The sequence below is a fragment of the Anabrus simplex genome, chromosome 1 (genome assembly GCF_040414725.1).
Source record: "Anabrus simplex isolate iqAnaSimp1 chromosome 1, ASM4041472v1, whole genome shotgun sequence".
Taxonomy (NCBI): Eukaryota; Metazoa; Arthropoda; class Insecta; order Orthoptera; family Tettigoniidae; genus Anabrus; species Anabrus simplex.
This window is the reverse complement of record NC_090265.1, coordinates 1,071,146,263-1,071,169,570: the sequence shown is the minus strand read 5'-3', so window position 1 is coordinate 1,071,169,570 and position 23,308 is coordinate 1,071,146,263.

The following is a 23,308-nucleotide window of genomic DNA, read 5'->3' as shown; positions in this document are numbered from 1 at the left end:
TGCAGATACAGGGACCCCGGTTACCCTCAAGAACTCGTCTCATAATTATTGAGTAGACAAAGATGGTCTCCTCTGCGCTGGTACGTGGGTATATCGATACTGACGTGACGTTGTCACCCTCAGTTAACGTTCCCTATGTCTGTCAGTCACATCATTGGCCTCACGTACCTTTTCCACAGTTTTATCACTGCACTTCGGGTAACCCCTGCTCGAGTATGTCCACACTGAATCAATACCACAATTCTGACTCAATCAAACTGGGAAATATGCATAGCACACGAAACTTAAACACTAGCTGAAGCTCCAACTGCACTGTGTACACTACCACCAGTCCTCACCTGAAATGGCATAGCTCAACCCAGGCTCAACACAGACTGTAGGCAGCGATATCTTCCGTACTGTAAAAAAGCAATTGAATTACTACCATTTACAAAGGGACTACACAAAACTTACCATATAACGTGTCTAATCCCACAGTATTCCAAACATTTTTGAGGTTATTATTATTATTATTCACTTTACGTCGCACCGACATAGATAGATCTGATAACAATTATAGGATAGGAAAGGACTAGGAGTGTGAAGGAAGCGACCGTGGCCTTACTTAAGGTACAGCCCCAGCATTTGCCTGGTGTGAAAATGGGAAACCACGGAAAACCATCTTCACGGCTGCCGACAGTGGGGTTCGAACCTACTATCTCCCGAATACTGGATACTGGCCGCACTTAAGCGACTGCAGCTATCGAGCTCGTTATTATTATTATTATTATTATTATTATTATTATTATTATTATTATTATTATATGCATACTGATGACCACGAAGCCCCAAGATTGTTGCACTAAACAGGGCTATGTGTGTCTCAATATGGGTTTGAAAATGTACCATATTCACTCTTTCTTGACAAACTAGAAACTGAACTCCTGTCGGCAGTTTGCTCAAATTAGGCTGTCGTCTCCGTCGTTGATGCTTATTCAAGAAACCCTACACGAAGTAAGTCAGGTCAAGGTTTCTCATGACAAAGGTTACCTCATACCTGTCGATCAATATGGTAACTCGTGGGAAATTGCGACAAGTCATATGATGTCTTGCACATACATACGTGTTGTAACACACACTTAGTTCCATACACGCAGCTCAAAACTATTATCAACGTCTTAACATTTTCATACTACATGTTATGCTGCCCTAGTAGCACATGTTAAAATGAAATGGTGTATGGCTTTTAGTGCCAGGACTGTCCGAGGACATGCTTGGCTCGCCAGGTGCAGGTCTTTTTATTTGACTCCAATAGGCGACTTGCGCGTTGTGATTATGAAATTATGATGAAGACGACATTTATACCCAGCCGCCGTGCCAGCAAAATTGACCAATGATGGTTAAAATTCCCGATCCTGTCGGGAATCGAACCCGGGACCCCAGTGACCAAAGGCCAGCACGCTAACCATTTAACTCGATGCATTCATTTGAAATTATACAGGTCATGCCAGTAAATTTACTGTCATCGTAAATAAGCTTTCCTTCGGACGAAATTTTGGCAACATTGTGGCATGGTTACCGATTGGATTGGCAGCTCAAATGATGTTGGTTACAGGAGGAGCTGGAACGAACTAGCCACCCTACTGCACGTAAACTCTAGCTCAGAATGGCTTATCAGCGGTACCTGGCCCAGCTGGAGCAGTAACTAGGTCGCCAACATCCAGGTTTTGATAGGGCACTTGACTGATTGAAACGAACTCCTACAGCATAAAATCTGGTACCTTGGCGTTTCCCTAAACAGTGAAAATAGTGTAGCCTTTATTCAATCCATTAGTCTACTGCACACGTTCAAAATGTAACTTGGTGTCCTCTTCCCGAGGTGGTAGACTACAGCTCTATTCAAGTACTGTGACCGTTCACAACGTTACATTCAAAATAATTTGTTTCTTATATCTTATTTCTTCTGAAAAACTTGAAAGTGGTTCAATTACAGGCACAACAACTCACAGGGGTTGTTTACCGAGTAAGTCATACGGCCACCACAATTACGTACATGGTTACCAATCTGCGCTATTTCACTTATCTTTAGCACTATAAAGTGGTTTACTTATATGAATGAAGTAAGTTCCACATAGTAAAAAGATATTTGATTCACATTCAATCATTCCTTATATTGTATGAAACAGGATCTACTTCAGTTTCCAAACACTAACATCAACGTACAGAAAGTAGAGTTGGTAAAGTTATCAACATATGATTTAGTAACTTGATAGTATGGTAACTGCTGAGGTACTGAATTGAATTCACAGATGATTTACATGCCACCGAGGCTGAAAATCCCCTTTTGTAGCGTCTTCATATAATAAGATACTGTTTTATTAACGTACTAACCAAATTATTATAATATCAAATTAGACATTTATTATTATTATTATTATTGTACCGGGCGGTACACCTCCACACCGCTAATTCAAAATGTGCGCCAGTTGAAACTCCTCTGTTGGAGGAAGTCTGAACTTTATCTACGCTATTAATTCTCTACTTTCTCTGAAGATGTCACCACATGGAAAACTTTGAGTTTTTGAACTGTGTCATTTTTGATGTGTTTTTGTTTCGCTTGAAGTAAGAGGTGTGAACTTCCTCTTCTAGAGGACACTACTGAAGATCAACAATAGTGCAACCTAGTGCGCAGTCAAAGAACTATTTTGTTGGAGAAATTTTTATTTCAAATGTTTGTTCTTTGCTAAATTTCCTTCTGTTATTGTTTAAGTTGGCTGTATACCCCTCTTTTTCCCCTTGTTTTAGATTTATCCAATCCCGAATTTCTTTGAGTTTTTTCTCGAACAATCCCATGTATCTTCCCCCTACTTGGATATGTTTCTGTACCCTAGCCAATAAAGAATGTGCGGGAGGGTGTTTTCATTCCCCTAATGCCTAGAAACTTCTGCGAGAGGATATAAACTGCTGATTTTAGGGTCTCCGGGCCACTTCTGTTCCATCTTTCAGTGTATTAAGTACATAGCAGGAGGCGGGAAGCGCCTCTTTCCTCGGCAGCGGTCAACAACAAGGTAATGGCCGATTAATAACTTCTTTCTTTGCTAGCTCAGCAGTTTAACTCTCGGGGCGGGTTCTAAGCTTTCCACCATGTAACCGTTTCCTAAATGTAACTACTCTTTTCATTTATTCTCTTTTTAAGCTACATTCTGGGATAGAGAGTGCTAACCCTCTCGAGCTCCCACTCATATTGTTTTGAGGTGAACTTATTTTTCTCAACCTATTCTTCGATAACGTAAAACAAATTGTTCTCTTCTTAAGTCACCTCTTTAGTATGGGATTAGCCCTTGTATTAACGGCCTAGTTCCAAGTAGGTCTTAATCAAAGTGTATTAGGAGTGCAAGTTCGCCTCCTCTCAAATTGTTATTTTAGAGGTCATTTAATTAACCTGCTTTTCATTTAATAGACCTCAGTAGATTGGGTATTTTACCCCTGTGTTTACGTCCGTTGAGGACAACTTGAAGGTGGAGTTTGGTGTGGCCTGGGAGAGGCTTAAATTTGAGAGCGAGTGGCTCTTTTGAAAATTGAGTGTTGTACGCCTCGTGGAGGCTTTTCAGTGCAATTTGGAGCAAGGGCTCCTAGGCATGAATGGGGTTTTCTGCCCCTCTGTTGAAACTTGTGTTTGGGGTAAAACTGAGCTGATTGCCCAAGCAGTGTAAAGTCAGGGCGCGAAGCCCAAATTCTGTAAATATTGTAACTACCCCTTTTGATTTGCTACTTTGTACCTGCCATGCTTGTTATTTCTTTGTTTTTGAAAAGAAAATATAACCTTGTTAAATTTTACATTAACTTTGATTCCGTAGTTTGAGACCCGTTCACGCCCGCACCTTCTTTCACGCATAACTACCACGGATATCTCCGTAACAAGTGGTAGCAGAGCGTGGTTGAATGGGTCTCAATTTAGCCCCTTTTGACGGCTAAACATTGTTTGTTCCGAACTCTAACTATTTTCCCAGTTGCTGGAATTTTTTTGAGTTTTTCAAAATTGTTCTGTCACCATGCCCGGCCCTCGCGATGTTCTCCATCTTAACTATTTGCGCAAGGAGGAGTTGATCTATGAATTGACTATTAGAAATGTACAATCTGGAGGCACGGTTGCAGTAGACACAAACAAGCTTAGAGAGTCCCTAGATTTGCCCATTTCCATCCCCAATTTGGGAGAGAAAGAAATTGACGACTCTCTTTCCACGATCACGGAGAATATTACTGGGCTAGCTTCTGTAGTTAGTTTTTTTGATGAAAATGATCCTTCTCCTAATCAAATTAAGCGTGTGCAAGCTAGGCTGTTTCATTTTTCAAATAGAGTTAACGATCTATTGTCTCTAAAGTTGAATGACGTTCAGAAGAAGGAAGCTAGTACGCCGCTTGAAAATATGTCTGAATTATCTAGCAAGGTCACTCAATTGTTAACAGGGGAGGTTCCTCCCAAAAGCGATCTACCCACCACAGTGAATGTAGGTAGCGAGGAAGAGCCTCATAAGGGAGAAGTTAATAGGATAACCATTGCTGCTCAAACTATCTCTGCCCCATTGGACAACGAATCTGAACGCCGTGCATCGTTGAGTAACATCCGTTCGGAATTAACTTCCTTGCCTTTGAAACCTTTACCTACTATGTCACCCGGGTTTAGCAGCTTGCCTCATCCATTGGCAATGTTGCTCAGAGGTATCTCTAAGTTTTCGGTTAATACCACCAGTGAAGTAATTTCATTTTTAAGATTTCTGGTTGAATTTCAGGATCATGCACTTGTGTTTTCTCTTTCTCCATGTCAAATTTTGCAAATTATCTATCCGTATGCTATTGGTATTCTCTCAGATAAAATCGTAAGAGCCATTGCCGAGCAATCATCTATTGAGGATTTCCATGCCCACTTGCTAGCTAACTTCATCCCGGCTAGGGCCAGGTCCTCCCTTATTCAGAAGTACTATTATCGTGTACAGCGCTTGGATGAGAACTTGGCTGATTTCATACAGGACATTAAGTTTTATACTAGGGTGTTTGCTCTGCACTTCCCTGAGGACCAGATTGTACAGGCTATTGTAGAAGGCATTTCACCATCTTAAAGGTCATATTTGTGTTTCGCGGCGTGCCCGCAAACTTTCTCTGAACTTGAAGCGTTGGCCGTCTCAGCGGAAGGAGTTAGGTACGCTGATTCTTTGCGTGTGGCAAAAGAACCCCCTCCTTCGTTTAGTAATACTCGGCCTCCACCTCGCCGACCAGTCACACCCCGTAAATGTTATGCTTGCGGGTCGCCTGACCATCTTCGCAATAAATGTCCATTGGTCAAAACTAGTAGGGCAAATAATGGAGCTGGTTCAGCACAAGGCTGTTTTAAATGTGGGGCTTTCTCACATATCGCCAAGAATTGCCCAAACTCGAATAGCACCCCCTCCTGCTCAACTTCTGGTGCAAATTCTACCTATGCCAATAATAAAAAGTGACTAGTGGCTTCGGCTAAGTCGACTAATCCATCTTCCCGAGACTCAGCCCCTGGTAAACAGGTTGTAAATTCAGGGAACGAGCAATTTTCAAATTTATCTTTTGAAGGTCCCAAAGAGTGTCTTAGGATTGCGGCGGATTCCCCCGCACCGGTTCCTTTTCTTAAGATCGAGTTAAATAACGAGCCTATAACAGCTCTCTTAGATTCAGGCAGTGTTTGTTCGATTATTTCGGCTGAATGGTATTCTAAATTGAAATCTGTTTGTAAACTACCTGACTATGTCTCATCTCCTGTTCAATATGTTTCGGCTAATTCATCCCCATTAGAAATTCTCGGTTCCTTATATATCAAAATTCGTATTTTTAAATTCACATGGAAAGTTAAATTGTTTGTGGCCAAGCTCTTGTCTTGCCCCATTATATTGGGAGCGGACTTTATTTCTCACACTGGTCTTGTGCTCGATCTTCAGAGTAGGTCTTGCACTTTCAAATTTGCCTCTAATTGTAACATCCCTTTATTAAAGTGTAATTCTGCATTATGTTCTTCTATTTCGCCTACCCAGGATGAGATGTTGTTAGACCTTAGACATCTACCTGAGGAGCAGGCTGATAGTATTCGCAAATTGTGTCAGTCGTTTCCCGAGGTGTTCTCTGATACTCTTGGTGTTACTGACCTGATCGAATACAAAATTGAGGTCACGGATTCGATTCCTGTCCGTTTTCCACCGTATAGGCTATCTCCACCTAAAATGAAGGCTCTGAAAGAAATTATCGATCAGATGTTGAAGGATGGTATTATTAGGCCCTCTAAGTCGGCGTATTCTTCGCCTATTTTTCTAGTTCCGAAGCCCCAAGGAGGCTTCAGGCCTGTCATTGATTATAGGGCTCTCAATCGGAAGGTGGTGTTGCAATCTGTGCCCCTTCCTGACCTTCATTCTTGTTTTTCATGGTTTCGTAAGGCCAAGTTCTTTACTATCTTGGACTTGAATCAGGCCTACAATCAAATTCCCCTTGCCGAAGAGTCTAAACACCTTACAGCGTTTGCCACGGACTGGAATTTATATGAATACAACCCCGTGCCTTTCGGGCTCTCCACGGGAGCAGCTGTACTCACTAGGCTACTAGATAGGGTCTTCTCCGACATCAAATTTGAGTACTTATATCACTACTTGGATGATGTCGTCGTATTTTCAGAGACTTTTGAAGAGCATCTAGATCATCTGCGAGAAGTTCTCGATCGCCTTCGTAAAGCTGGGTTAACTGTTAAGTTGTCCAAGGTTGCCTTCGCTAAGCCCTCTATGTCTTTCCTAGGGCATATTGTGTCACCTGATGGTGTAGCTGTCGATCATTCTAGAACACAGGCCATCCGTGATTTTAAACCTCCAAGGACATTAAAGGCATCGCCAGGTTCGTTGGTATGGTGAATTTCTTCAGGAAGTTTATTCCTAACTTCGCTAATAGAGCGGCACCCTTAAACCTTCAAGTAGGAAAGGCATCAAATTTGAGTGGGGACCTTCTCAACAAGCCGCTTTTGAAGACCTTAAATTAGCACTTTGTAATGCCCCTGTACTTGCTATGCCTGATTTCTCGAAGAAATTCATCGTCCAAACCGACGCGTCGTCGTGAGCAGTAGCGGCAGTCCTTCTTCAAGAGACTGAACTAGGGAGGCGACCCATCGCCTATGCATCTAGGACTTTGTCGGCTCAAGAAGCCAAGTATTCCATCTATGAGCTCGAAGGTTTGGCAGTCTTATTCGCCTTAGAGAAGTTCCGTCTCTATCTGGAACATGTTAAATTCGACCTGGAGACAGATAATCAAGCCTTAAGCTGGGTCTTAGGTAGGCCGCGTCGTACTGGTCGTATAGCCCGTTGGGCCATCCGTATTTCTGCCTTCCAATTCGATGTCAGGCATATCAGAGGTACCGAAAATGTTGTTGCTGATGGACTCAGTCGTATGTTTTCAAACGACGTTGAGAACCATGAACCGGTCGACTGTTCATCACCTCCCGAGTCCACACTATTTGATGTTAATGCCATCTTAACTGATGCCCCCATGCTCTTTAGGGATATCGAGAAATACCAACATGAAGATCCGACGCTGGCTCCGATAATGGAAACCCTTTCTTCTGGGGAACATGTCGTCCCTTATGTTCTGAGGAATGGTGTTTTATGTTGCCCTTCGAGGCATGACAAGATGATGAAGGTTGTCGTTCCAGCTGTCCTTGTGCCTATGATCTTCAAATACTATCATGAGACACCATTAGGGGGGCATCTTGGAAACTTTAAAACTCGTGAAAAGATTCGTGAAAGGTTCATTTGGAAAGGTATGGACGGTGAAATCCGTGAACTAGTAAAGGCTTGTAAATCCTGTTTGATTAGTAAACCAACCATGTCCACCAAGGTAGGCCTTTTGTCTTCCCATCAAGCGTCGCGCCCCATGGAACGCCTGTACATTGATTATGTAGGACCCTTCCCCCAGTCAAAGGGTAATGCTAACAAGTTCATCTTTGTATGCGTAGATGGTTTTACCAGATTTTCTTGGTTATTTCCGACTAAGCTGGCTACCGCTCAGTCCGCCATTACTTGCCTAAATTCTATTTTTGCTTCTTTTGGTCCGTGCCAATATATTGTGTCTGATAACGCTAAGGCGTTTACATCAAATCTTTTTCGTAAATTCTGTTTTGATTTATCCATCTCTCATGTAACTACTTCCGCTTATTACCCTCAACCATCTCTGGCTGAACGGGTTAATCGTAATCTCAGGTCCGCACTTATTGCCTATCATCATGAAGATCATTCCAGGTGGGACACGTCCCTGCATTGGTTAGCTTTTGCTTTGAATTCGGCGGTTCATGAATCACATAAATTCACTCCAGCCTCTTTAATGTTCAAGTTTGTTCCCAACTCGCCGCTCTCTAACCTCTGGTCTCTGAGTGACATTCTACCCGAGACAATAGATCCGGATAACATTAAAGATCTTTGGAAGAAGGCTAAAGCCAATCTTAAGGTATCTCATGAAAAGGTTAGGGAAAGGTATGATCGTGGACGGAGACCCACCACTTTGAAGGTAGGTGACCAGGTGATGGTCAAGAACTTTGTTCCCGCGGGCAAGCTTGCCCCCAGATTCCATGGGCCATGCATTATTCTGGATTTCCTTACGCCGGTTACCTTATTGTTAAGTAATCCAGCCACCGAGAGGATATTTAGAGTTCACCTGTCCCAGGTGAAACCGGTGTAATTTCTGTGTTAACTTGCTTCATATTATTTTGAAAGGAATATGAAGGTTATATTTTTTTTTGAGTTTCACTTTTAAGGCTTTCTGCCCCTTCTATAATATTTTGTTTTATATGTAAGCATTTGTGTGAAACCTCCCCCGATTTGTTAAGCTGCCATTCTGTCCTTGCCTCGGCCATTACCACGCTCCCGTCTCCTGCTCCAATATACACTGTGGCTTGATTGCATTTAATGCCATGGACAACTGCACGCCGCTGACCCCTCAACCTTTTCACCAAGACTGTGCCCTCAAAAAAATGATGATGGTCCAACAATATTCTGCCGCCTAGCTTTAATGTTTCAGTGCCCCCGCAGCCGCGCGGCGCTGTGCCGCGGCTGGGTTCGAGGACGGGCCCCCTCGGCCCCAGCGAGGACGACATGTGCACGGCGAGCCGGAGCTCTCCTCCCGGCCAAGGCTGATGTGCGGCGCACGACCTGCTACTTGCCCGCAGCCTGTATTCCTTCACCGCGGGCGCGGCGTGTTTCAACACCACTGCTCCCCTCATAGTGCGGGTGAGCGGTATCTCAGGGTACTTGAGGGGTCCGAGCGGCCTCCTTTGGACGCAAGCTGCAACGGCCGGTCTGGCCATCCAACTTCATCAACATCAACTACATGGACAGGTACGATAAGCAATGACTACACTTGGGAATTCAACAGCAATATTTGGTGGACATTGCAAAATTTTTCATCACTTTTAGTATTAAAAGGTTATCTTCAGAATTCTACTTCTACAAACTTAAAAACTATACTTCATCTGCAACAACAAAATTTTGAAATTAAATCAAACCAAACTAAGAAAATCTTTTTTTTTTTTTTGGCAATTAATCTCCATATCTACATCAAAACTTGGACCTTGTTTTCAAACCATTTCATGTGTCACCCCGGGAGGAACTTTTAGGGGGGGAGGTCTGTACCGGGCGGTACACCTCCACACCGCTAATTCAAAATGTGCGCCAGTTGAAACTCCCCTGTTGGAGGAAGTCTGAACTTTATCTACGCTATTAATTCTCTACTTTCTCTGAAGATGTCACCACATGGAAAACTTTGAGTTTTTGAACTGTGTCATTTTTGATGTGTTTTTGTTTCGCTTGAAGTAAGAGGTGTGAACTTCCTCTTCTAGAGGACACTACTGAAGATCAACAATAGTGCAACCTAGTGCGCAGTCAAAGAACTATTTTGTTGGAGAAATTTTTATTTCAAATGTTTGTTCTTTGCTAAATTTCCTTCTGTTATTGTTTAAGTTGGCTGTATACCCCTCTTTTTCCCCTTGTTTGAGATTTATCCAATCCCGAATTTCTTTGAGTTTTTTCTCGACCAATCCCATGTATCTTCCCCCTACTTGGATATGTTTCTGTACCCTAGCCAATAAAGAATGTGCGGGAGGGTGTTTTCATTCCCCTAATGCCTAGAAACTTCTGCGAGAGGATATAAACTGCTGATTTTAGGGTCTCCGGGCCACTTCTGTTCCATCTTTCAGTGTATTAAGTACATAGCAGGAGGCGGGAAGCGCCTCTTTCCTCGGCAGCGGTCAACAACAAGGTAATGGCCGATTAATAACTTCTTTCTTTGCTAGCTCAGCAGTTTAACTCTCGGGGCGGGTTCTAAGCTTTCCACCATGTAACCGTTTCCTAAATGTAACTACTCTTTTCATTTATTCTCTTTTTAAGCTACATTCTGGGATAGAGAGTGCTAACCCTCTCGAGCTCCCACTCATATTGTTTTGAGGTGAACTTATTTTTCTCAACCTATTCTTCGATAACGTAAAACAAATTGTTCTCTTCTTAAGTCACCTCTTTAGTATGGGATTAGCCCTTGTATTAACGGCCTAGTTCCAAGTAGGTCTTAATCAAAGTGTATTAGGAGTGCAAGTTCGCCTCCTCTCAAATTGTTATTTTAGAGGTCATTTAATTAACCTGCTTTTCATTTAATAGACCTCAGTAGATTGGGTATTTTACCCCTGTGTTTACGTCCGTTGAGGACAACTTGAAGGTGGAGTTTGGTGTGGCCTGGGAGAGGCTTAAATTTGAGAGCGAGTGGCTCTTTTGAAAATTGAGTGTTGTACGCCTCGTGGAGGCTTTTCAGTGCAATTTGGAGCAAGGGCTCCTAGGCATGAATGGGGTTTTCTGCCCCTCTGTTGAAACTTGTGTTTGGGGTAAAACTGAGCTGATTGCCCAAGCAGTGTAAAGTCAGGGCGCGAAGCCCAAATTCTGTAAATATTGTAACTACCCCTTTTGATTTGCTACTTTGTACCTGCCATGCTTGTTATTTCTTTGTTTTTGAAAAGAAAATATAACCTTGTTAAATTTTACATTAACTTTGATTCCGTAGTTTGAGACCCGTTCACGCCCGCACCTTCTTTCACGCATAACTACCACGGATATCTCCGTAACAATTATCATCATCACTCTTATTGTCTCACCGAGTTGTAACTTGGTCTTAGCGTATCTGTCCGTAATGTTATTTTCGTAGAATTACAACACGTTACTTTTACTTTTATGTTTAAATTTTTAAATTTAATTATTGAAAGTGGTTAAGTGTAAGAGAGGGCCGTGAGCTCTAACTTCGCCGCAAATATAAATCAGGAACAAATAAATAAATAAATAAATAAATAAATAAATAAATAAATAAATAAATAAATAAATAAATAAATAAATAAATAAATAAATAAATAGAAATAAATTAAAATTTACAGTAGGATTGTGCTTGTGCATATCGAATAACAATAAAATATAAATTTTGTACGAAGTTTGGGACTAAAGCATTATCCAGAACTGTACCTGAAAAAGGAACAACACGTTTCGTTCATGAAAGAACATCATCAGTTGCTATCAAATCACACTCGAAGATATTTAGAAATGTACAAACATAATCACTTTTGGAGGTCTTCATTAAGATAAGTTCCAAACTTCAAGTATCTAAGGATTTAAACAGAATTTTAAAAATGTTTATATGTTTCTAAATGTTTTAGAATATGATTTGATAGAATCTGATTATGTTCTAAGAACGAAACCTGTCATTCTATTTTTAATAGAGTAGTAAATGATTTGCGGGATTGTGAGCGACTGCAGGCGGACTTGTGAGATGGAAGCGGCGGACAATGGCATGAATGTAAATGGGATGAAAAGTTACGTTGTAAGTTTCACAAAGAGGAAAATTCCTCTCTGTTTTAATTCTTGTGTTAATGGGGTGATAAGACCTCATGGGGAACAAAGTAAGTACCTAGGTGTTAATATACGTAATATACGTAAGTAGTTAAGAAAGGTTATAGATCTCTTCACATGGTTATTGAGGGCATATAACTCTCTGGTAAGACCGCAATTAGAGTATGGTTCCAGTGTATGGGATCCTCACCAGGATTAATTGATACTAGAATTGGAAAAAATTCAAAGGAAAGCACCACGATTTGTTCTGGGTAATTTCCAACAAAGGAGTAGTGTTACCCTAATGTTACAAACCTTGGGCTGGGAAGACTTGGGAGTAAAGAGTCGAGATGATCAACTGTGCGTTATGTTCGAGCTGTCAGTGGAGAGTTGGCGTGGAATGACAAGCTTGAGTGGAGCTTTTAAAAGTAGGAAAGATCATAACATCAAGATAAAGTTGGAATTAAAGAGGACAGATTGGAGGAAGTATTCATTTATAGGACGAGGAGTGAGGGATTTGAATTTATTATCAAGAGAAATGTTCGATAAATTTCCAAGTTCGTTAGAAACATTTAAGGAAAAGCTAGGTAAACAACTGATAGGGAATCTGCCACCTGGATGACAGTCCTAAATGCATATCATTGATTGATTGATTGATTGATTGATTGATTGATTGATTGATTGATTGATTAGTTGTTTCTTTTTTCAGGATATAGTTATATTATCATATTATGTTTTCTTTTTCAGGTCGTTTCCGAGTTTTATTAGAAATGTACAAACATAATCACTTTTGGAGGTCTTGACAGACTGAAGAACGTAACAGTTATAAATTAATTTAGTGGAACGATAGATTCGAAAGACTGAAGAACGTAACAGTTATAAATTAATTTAGTGGAACGATAGATTGTAATTTGAAGAGTATTGCAAACCTATTATCTCTGTTAAGTACCGTTTCCATGGCTTGAAGTTCATTATAAACCTACTATGGAGTCCTCGTTTTCAGAATTAGATGGTGCTGACTAATGATATTTGTAACACGCCTGAGTGCTGTGAAAGACGTCGCTCATTAGCCTACTACAGTAATTCTGCAATAGCACTTTCTCGCCCAGCGAAGAAGGCAATGGTAAACTACCACGCTCACATCTTGCCTAGAACGCCTCATTTTAGCACTGCCGCGGCTTTGTCAGTTTCAATATATCTACCATAAACTTTGTCGGTGCTATCTAAATATTCAACCACCCTCCGTACTGAAGACTTAACAGAATATTTTATATGCATATATATCTATCATGCCACTAAAACATGTCAGTGGAATATTCACACAAACGTCAAAAATCGTACAGTATACATTAAGAGTAGGAACTATTTCTTGTCGCGTAAGCCATCGCAAACGTCACAGGCGCCAGTAACTTTACCCGGTGTATGGCAAGCTGCCTCGCATACTATATCGGCTAAACCGTTCTCCACTCTGTACTACCTTTCTCGGTCTGAACTACCTTGCGGACTGAAAACAAGGAACGTAACTGACTTCTTTAGTGTTAGGTTTCGGATTTCAATAAAGCCGGCAATAATATTTTAAGGCAGGAATCAGATGTTGACCTCTCCCTCCGCTGGAGGATAGATCAGGATTGCGAACTGATAAGAAGCGAGAAGGGTCAGCCGTGTGATGCATAGTGATGTAAAACCAATCCGAAGGGAAGGTAGTACTCAAACAGTACCGAGCAACAAGGGCTGGGAATTAATCCGCTACATCGAGTGTGAACAGATAATAGCAGGTATGCTGCGATTAATTAAACTTTTGTCTCTGTGTTTACATGTGAAATGAGACACAGGTGGAAAGTCAACACCTCTTAGTCATACCGTTATCAAGTTCTTTGCACTGATGTTCAGCAATATGGCGGGGGCTTAGCATATAATTGCATATGATAAAATAAGAGTTCTTCAGGATATCCTCTCGAAATTACAGCGTTCGAATTAAAGCAAGAAATATTTGTTGGCATTCTGCTTCATTACCGCTCAGGATATTTTGTTCACAGCATATATTTTGTAATTTACAGAATTGTACACACACCAAGCGATTTAGCCCCGCAGTTCGGGTCGTGTAGCTGTTAGCTTTCATTCGAGATGTGGAAGGTTCAAATTCCACCGTCGGCAGTCATGAAGATAGTTTTCCGTGATTTCCTATTTTTACATCAGACAATCGCGGGAGTTATAGTAGCTATCTCCCTGATCCTAGCCCTTTCCTATCTTAGTCACTGAACATTTTTACGTGTTAGTGCAACGAAATGCCTAGCAAAGAAAGGACACACACACACACACACAAAGTGCTATAATTTAGTCCATGAGATAGTAATACCCACTAGTCTAGTAATTCATCTTAGAAAATTATACTCTTCGCTGTGGTATAGTCTACTGCCATACCATACCCCATGGCACTACAGCCCTTGAAGGGCCTTGGCCTACCAAGCGACCGCTGCTCAGCCCGAAGGCCTTCAGACTGCGAGGTATCGTGTGATCAGCACGACGAATCCCCTCGGCCGTTATTCTTGGCTTTCTAGACCGGGGTCGCTATCTCATCGTCAGATAGCTCCTCAATTCTAATCACGTAGCCTGAGTGGACCTCGAACCAGCCCTCAGGTCCAGGTAAAAATCCCTGACCTGGCCGGGAATCGAACCCGGGGCCTCCGGGTAAAAGTCAAGCACGCTACCCTTACACCACGGGGCCGGCGGTATAGTCTACTAGGCCAGGAAAATTACAATTAAGAATGTTTACATTCTAAGAATATGGAGGATGTAGCAAGCGATTGAACATTATTTATAACGCAAGAAAAGAAGTTATTAGATACAGAGTGAAAAATTGCATTCATAATAACAAGTGTACATTTTGCCTTGGAAAATATATATATAAGTGTTGTATGCAGATACACAATAAAATCTCTTATGTTCACTGCATAAATAAATTAAGAAAAATAGTGCTATCAAGCTCTTCATTGTGTCCCTGCAGGTTGGATTCAGACGTTATGTTAGGTAATAAACCCATCAAAGCAGTAAGAACTATTTTAAGCGTGCTATCTGTGGATCGATGAATGTACATGCAAAGCCAATTGCAGAATAAGCAAAGTACCTGCACAACCTGTACCCTACTCTGGCAAATTTATAACTCACAACTATTTAACCTGCTTTTTTTCTTTTCCATCATATGAAGAAGTTACAACTCAACCGAATGTAACACTAGTATAAATTTTCCAATCTGGTTTTTCATGTTGATTGTGACTTGAGGAATCTCGGAATGTCCAATTGATTTATGAAAAACGTAATTGTGTGTTTATTAACTCTTTAATATAATTTCCTACGCCTTCATATTTTGATACTGATATAAATTAGCAGTTTTCTGTGGACTCCGCCCGCAACGTATCATATTGTTCATTAATATCCCTACGGATGTACTTGCAAAGCTTCGAGGCAATAAAATAATTCACATGAACTGTTGTGGTAACAGAATGTAATATTACATGAAGAAACACATGAAAATACACTGACTTAGCAAATGTCATGGGATAGTCACCTAATAGCGTGTGGGGCCTCGTCTGGCCTTGCGAACTGCAGTGAGACGCCGTGGAAGTGAGTCGACAAGTCTCTGGAAGTCCTCTGGACGCAGCTGACACCAAATCGTTTGCAGAGCGGCCGCCAATGCTGGTCTGTTCGTGGGTGCAGGATCCATGACAGGGAGCCTGCGTTCCAGGACATCCCAGATATGCTCGATAGGGTTCATATTGGGGCTCCTGGGTGGCCATACCAGTCGTTGGACATTCGCTGCATGTTCCTGGAACCATTCCCGGGCGACGTGGAAGCGATGTGGCGGTGCGTTATCATCTTGAAACACCGCAGAACCGTCTGGGCGCTGGAAGGCCAAAAAATGGGTGGAGATGGTCTCCGAGCAGCTCAGCATACCGCGTACCATTCAAAGTCTCTTCCAGAACAACTAGGGGGCCCATTACATACCAGGAAAATGCACCCCAGACCATAACAGAGACACCAGCGCTCTGGACCACACCTTCGAGGCAGGCGGGATCCATCGCTTCATGTGGTCTGCGCCATACACGGTGCCTCTCAACGGCATGGTGCAGTTGAAATCGTGATTCGTCCGACCATATCACGTTACGCCATTGTTTCAGTGTCCATCCCTGATGACTGGCGACAAATGCGCGTCGTTGTGCCCGATGACGTTGGGTTAACAGTGGCACCCGTGTGCGGCGCCTGCTCCCATGCCCTATAGAACCCATGTTCCTACGGATTGTCCACTGGGAGACGTGTCTAGCACGGCCTGTGTTGAATTGAGCCGTGATTTGTTGCGCGGTTGCCCGTCTGTCACTATTGACAATCCGTCTCAGATGTCGCCGGTCACGGTCATCGAGGGTGGCTGGACGGCCGGTCGTTCGTCTGTTGTGGACGGTGACACCCGCATTCAACCATTCACGATACACCCTGGACACGGTTGATCGTGTGAAGCCGAATTCCCGCACCACTTCCGAAATCGCACTTCCCATCGAACGGTGTCAGCTCACGACGACATTCCATGTTACACCTGTCACATGCACAGCCACTTCTCACAAGGTCTCCTATAGAACTGCCGCTGGCACAGGGGGCATATGGTGCGCAGACAATACACCTGCGCATCAGTGCTCCGCTATCCCATGACATTTGCTCAGTCAGTGTATATCACGAATAGAAATTGAATTACATTTCTTTTTTCTGCAGTTTGGTAACCTTTTGGAGGCCTACATATTGCGAATTATTGATATCGATTTGTTAAGTTTGTAACCGAGCTCGTTAGCTGTAGTCGCTTAAGTGCAGCCAGTATCCAATATTTTGGAGGAGTGGGTTCGAAGTCCACTGTCGGCAGCCCTGAAGATGGTTTTCCGTGGTTTCCCATTTTCACACCAGGCTAATGCTGGGGCTGTACCTTAGTTAAGGCCCCGGCCAGTTCCTTCCCACTCCTATCCTCTTCCAGTCCCAGTGTCGTCGTAAGACCTATCTGTGACGGTGCGACGTAAAGCAAATTGTAAAAAAATATAAAAAGAGAATTATGAAACTACGAATGTAAAACTACTTTACATACGATTGATGCAAGTAATCCATGCCTTGAAGCAATCATTCAACACTAATTCGTGAACTTGAGGTTAATTTTACCCAGAATGAACTCCTAGATTGTAACATAGAACTGTAAAGTAAGTTGTCACAGCAGGCCTTGAAGACTTAAAGAAGCCTATTTTGAGGACGTCAAGAGGAGGCACTACAAAAAACACAGTTGAAGTTAGCCCTGCCATTTCTTGGGAACTGCCTCCTCTACAGAGGTAGAGAGAAAGCTGAATGGGGCACCTTCAGCTGGCGTTACCATGGTTACGGCTGGTCATTCCTAGCCCATTTTTTTATGAGCGGGGACGTTATTGGAAATACCCCGGAAGCAGTTGATTTAGGGGCTTAAAATGTTGTTTCCAGGGTCCGAGTATTTTTCGTCGCAGTGACGGGAGTAAAATGAGCTTTGTCCGATTCTCCTAAAACTTCGATAATTTGATCTTATGGATTCTTTTTGTTTTGTGTACCGTTGCAACATGGAGTTAAAATTTGACTTTCACAACATAACCTCCTCTACGACTCGTAGGTGTGCCCCGTGAGCCTCTGGTACTGATCAGTATAGGCTTGTAGATTTGTATAAAAAACGAACTTCATTTTAATTATATAGATGTAGGTTACTTTCCTGAACACATTAACATAACACTCACTACTGATCCACTTGGGAGATAACGTCCAGTTAGGTTATTATATTCGGTAACTGAAAGTACATGAAATCAGTGTCATCAGTGTCATCTAAAACTCCTTGTGCTTCTCTGAGTTCTAGAAGTAAAGTCTGAAGTTGCCTTGAAGAGAATCTAGTGAAGTTGTGTCCAGTACATCGTCACCATCTTGAAGATGACCAGATCTTAAATTGAAAGAAGTAGCAGTTGGTTTCTTCCTTGGTCACTGTAACACAGTACACGTAGTACAGTCATCAAGTCCGTGGACTGGCCACCTAGCGTCGCTGTGGTGCGCTATAGAGGATAGGTTGCACCACAGGATGGTACCATAATAGATCTTCGCTAGACCCAAGAGGAGGCAGTTGTGTGCATACAGTGTAAACAGAGCTATGAACTCTGTTATGAAGGGTAGTTGAATGTGAGCGGTGTAACTAAAATTTCAAGTTCTGCTAATAATTAGGAAAATCCGCTAACGAAACACTTGAGATGATGAAGCCGAAATCGCTCGTATCACTACGACGAGACAAAGCCGCGGAAAGGAAGGTCGACAGACTAGGTGATGCTTGAACTGGTTATTACTGAATGAGAGTTGTGCAGATGAGTTCATCCCACGAGGAAAAATAGTACCTACAAGGAGATCCTTCGCCATATACGCGATTCAATTTGTCATAAGCGTCCTGAGCCGTAACCTACGAAGAACTAACTGTTGCTACACGACAGTGCCAGTGACCATGGTTCTGTGCCTGTCCAAGAGAAACCGGCAAGGTAACAGTTCATTGTCTGAGCACACCCTCCGTACGTACCTGACCTCGCATCATGCGAATTTTTTTCCTCTTTTCCCACTTGAAAGCAAAATTACGTGAGCGTAGATTTCATTCCATCAAGAAAATCAGTATTGCCACAAGATCACGCACGTAAGATCTTGCTAATATATTTCCGTAGCGATTCCAACAAGTATACAAACGTTGACTGACGTGCATAGACCTATTGTATTTTCAGGAATGGTCTTGAACTGTGAATATGTATACTGTGTTGCCTACACTGTAGGCGCCAGTGTACGAACTTACTGACTGTAGTAAGTGTACACCGTGCTGCCTTTCCTACCACTGTGAATACTTCAACATCCTTGGACTTCTCCTTCAGCCATCCTTCTTTAGTTGTCCTGCACTTTCTATCTACTTTGTTCTTTAATCATTCTTTCCTGCCCTATTCATTTTCTGCATTCTTATACTTTCGCCTTTTGCCATTCCGATCTAGGTCTAGTTTCTACTGAGTTATCCACTGGTTCTTACTTGATCTTGCCTTTCTTCCTAACATTTCTTCAACAGGTCTACTGATCTTATTCTTCGCGAATATCTATTCATCTATTATGTTTCCTTCAGCCTTTTCAGTTAGTCTTCATGCAACACATTCCTTGAAACAATGCCTCTCTCTCTCTCTCTCTCTCTCTCTCTCTCTCTCTATTCCTTCAAGTCTAGGTAGATCCCATCTCCTTGAATTCCTTTCTTTAATTTATTCAACTTACGATGACATTTCATGACCACCATGTTGTGTCCAGGGTCTGTTGCTGGGGAAGATCTTGCTGTCCAACACTTGGTTTCTGAATGTCTGCCTAATCATAATGAAGTCTCTTGGATACCTTACAGTGTCTCCATGCTTTGTCCATTTATACAGCCGTCGTTTATGGTGTTTGAGCCAATGACTAAATTATGATCGGTGCAGAATTCTACCAACTGACTTTTTCTTTATATACTTTCGATTTCGTCATGACCTGCTGAACTAGCAGGCTTATATATCTCCACTACTGTGGTGGGCATTGGCTTTGTGCTATCCGATTTTCATATTCATTCTTAAAGCAACTGCGTTTTCCCTCTTTGATTTAGTGTTTGTTATTCTGTAGTCGCCTGACCAAAAATCTGCCAAAGTACCTCACCTGTACCAACTAAATCTAATTTTAGTTTATTCATGTCCCTTCTCAGATTCTAATACCTACTACAACCATTCGAACTTCTAACATTCCACGCTCCGACTTGCAGAATGTCAGTATTCATCGTCCTTATGATCGCCCCCTCTCTTGTAGTACACTCCAGGAGATCCTGAGGGAGGACTATTTTACCTCCGGAATATTTATCCGAGAGGAAGCCACCGTCAGTATATCATTCATTCGTACAGAGAGAGCTGTATAGGCTCGGGCTTGTAAATACAATTTAAGTTCGATAAGTGTATACGTTACAGTACTCTACTTGCCATCCATAACAGGGAAACAAACTAATCTTGAGCTATTGTATGTGTTAGCTTCAAAACTCCAAACAGAGCCAGAAAATCAAGCTATCTTGTAGTTTATCGTGACTATTGATATCATGATCACAGTTAAGTGAACTATTTTCACCTGTGGGTGGGAGGGGTAGAATAAACACATGAACTACTCTGGCGTAAGAAGTGACTAAAAGGGGGCCACCGAGCTCGATAGCTACTGTCGCTTAAGTGCGGTCTGTATCGAGTATTCGGGAGTTAGTGGGTTCGAACCCCACTGTCGGCAGCTCTGAAGATGGTTTCCCGTTTTCACACCAGGCAAGTACTGGGGCTATACCTTAGTAAAGGCCACGGCTGCTTCCTTCCCACTCCTAGCCCTTTCCTATCCCATCGTCGCCATAAGACCTATCTATGTTGGTGCGACGTAAAGCAAGTTGTAAAAAAGGGAGGACCAGGGCCACTCAAATTGGAAGCGTGGGTTGGCTACCAAGGTACCCTTAGCCGAGTCTGGCACTGCTTCAACTTGTGCCATCTTTTCTATTCGACCTCCATCAATTCGTGTTCTTTTCCGATTGCGTCTGATTAGTGTTGAGAGAGGATGGTTGCCGGTTTTACTTCTTAAAACAATAATCACAACCATTCGGACGAGAAGTACAATTTCTAATAATCTCAAATATATTTTTTCATATTCAAAACGCAATTCCGAAGCTGGTGACAATGCCACTCACCTATTCCGCCACAATACTGATTTCAACCCGAAAGAATTCATACGTGTAAACTTCGTGTTAATAATATTACTCATGCTGTCAAGAAAAGATTGTATTGTGCAAAGTAACTGCAAACCCAAAATTATTTTTGTGCTACTTCGGTTATTTGTATTTTATGAGATACCGTAACATCATTTGCTTAATATTCTCTTGTACATATATGTATAATGAAAGGGATAGTTAATGTGTATTTACTGATTTGGAGTTCAGCAAAACATTTTCCACCCGTTGGTAAATTATTGTTGTTATCGGAAGTTGATTCCTGTACTCTCAAACACACGCTTATTTGGGACAAAGTTTATTATTATTATTATTATTATTATTATTATTATTATTATTATTATTATTATTATTATTATTAAGCCTAGTATTAAAGCTACATTGTTCAAGTTTTTATTTGACGTTGCATAGGCTACCTGCGTACACATTTTGATGTTTTGTTTTGCTTTGCCCGATGGCAGGGAACTGGGCAATCTATAGCCGAGTGTCGGGTGTTGTCCGGTTACCACGAAGTGCGTCATCAGAGGTCTTTTTCATGCCGACATCAAACGACATGGAGTGTTGAATGGATTTTTTTCCTTCCTTCAAAAGTCCGACTTCCTCTGCCTGGTTTGATAGCACGATATTGGGATTCGAAGGTCTTTCTCCAGTTTGAGGTCATAATTATTGGGCTCATATTACAACAATATGATATATAGACCTAGTATTCTGTTTAAATTGGCCCGTAAGTAATTGCGTGGAGAAGACATCGAGTGTTACTCTCGATGTCACTACAGCAAGGAGCGTACTAATTAACTTAAGCCAACTGTGAAATGAGAAACTAAGTAAGGAGTAATCCATCTTGTGATAGTTCTCTCCAGTTGCACTAAAACAAATTATACGAGTGAATAAGTTTACTTTCTTGAGAATAGAAGAAGCTTCCAGAGACCGAGATATAGTCTACATAATTTTAGAAATTAGATATATAAGTGTGCTTTCGCAGGATTAGATATCACGATTGTTTGCTATTGTCAGAAAATTTAATGAACATATACACATTTTTATTTATTAAATTCCCATTCTTCGAAACGAAAAGATACCTATTAATACAGAGTGATTCAACTCGGGTGAAATAAAAGATTCCTACATGTTAGGCTAATGGTTGCTCATCAATGCTGCATTCATTTTGCTAAAAGTTCAATCTATTTTTTCAGCTCAAAATTTAGTCACTTATTGCCCGCGCCAACGGCTGTAGCCGTGTTGAAACACCGGATCCCGTGTGATCTACGAAGTTAAGCAACATTGGGCGTGGTCAGGAGTTGGATGGGTTGCCACGCGCTGTTGGTGGGGGGTAAGGGAATGGAGGAGCGGAAAGAAACTGGCCACCCTACCGCACGTAAACTCCGGCTCAGGAACACCTCTGCGGAGGTTCGGACCTGCCTTCGGGCAGAATAACCCTTACCTTCCCTATTGCCCGCGGTGAAAGCAGAAGCCAGTTCGACGAAAACACTGGATAATTTTAGAGGTCGTACAGTCAACAGTAGTACAAATCAACGTTCATTCTTACGAGGGTAAATAAAAAAAATACATTTTTTATGTTTTATACCTGAATAGGTGAATAAAGGTCAATGCGGAATATTACTTTATTTCTTCATGACTCCTGTATTTTAGACATAATCACAAAATTTATTCAACATTTTCAAAGTATAAGATGGACTTCTCCTTTCCTTGACGGGAGAAAACTGCATCCTGTTCGTGAACACCTCAACTGATTCAGCGTTACACGTCATCAGTCGCGTTAACAAATACGTGCGATGGTGCATGGCCCTTCAGCTCTTCGTCTTTGCAAATTCACGACACCACTTCTGCACTTGATAGACGTACATCACTTTCTCTCTGTACGCAAAAACAATCCTCCTCTGCCCAGAACCTCCTATAGAACATCCTTTCCGTGAGATTTCGTTCGGTAACTTCGCCAAGTTTCTGGTTTACTCGTTTGCAATCTTTTGGTGAAACTACACACTATGTGATATATAAATTGGAGCGAGTTGCGATCCTTTGTTTCCAAACATAGTTTTTGACTAACCCACGTACCTCCCAAGAAATGGAAAGATGTGAGCTTACATTCTTTACATTCTATTCGTTGAATTTTGAAATTATTAATATTCCCCGAACTTTAAACTCCATATTCATAACTCGCCTAGATCACCTGTTGCATTTATTTTGCAAACTATCCACGCTTTTCGATTCGCTTGATTTCTCATTCAACCCACGCAGTTACCTGAGAAACTACCTTCTATACCTTCGGCAGTACGTAGTCAACCACTCCTCCACAGCAGGTAAATTGATGTCACCATTTCGTTCCTCTTCCTGTGCAGAAATCAATTCAGATACTTCTTCGATCGTCACAAAAGAAATATCCTTTGAATGTGGCCCAGTTCAAACAAGACCAGGGAATATTCTTTTCCACCTAAAATACGTAATGTGGATAAGACATGTGTATTGATTGTTATGCTGATACATGCCCGTTATAATGTCTGGATTTATCCGTCCAATTACGCCAACGTACCAGATTAGGGAAGGGGACAAATGTTAAATATACCCGGCGAGTTGGCTGTGGGTTTAGGGG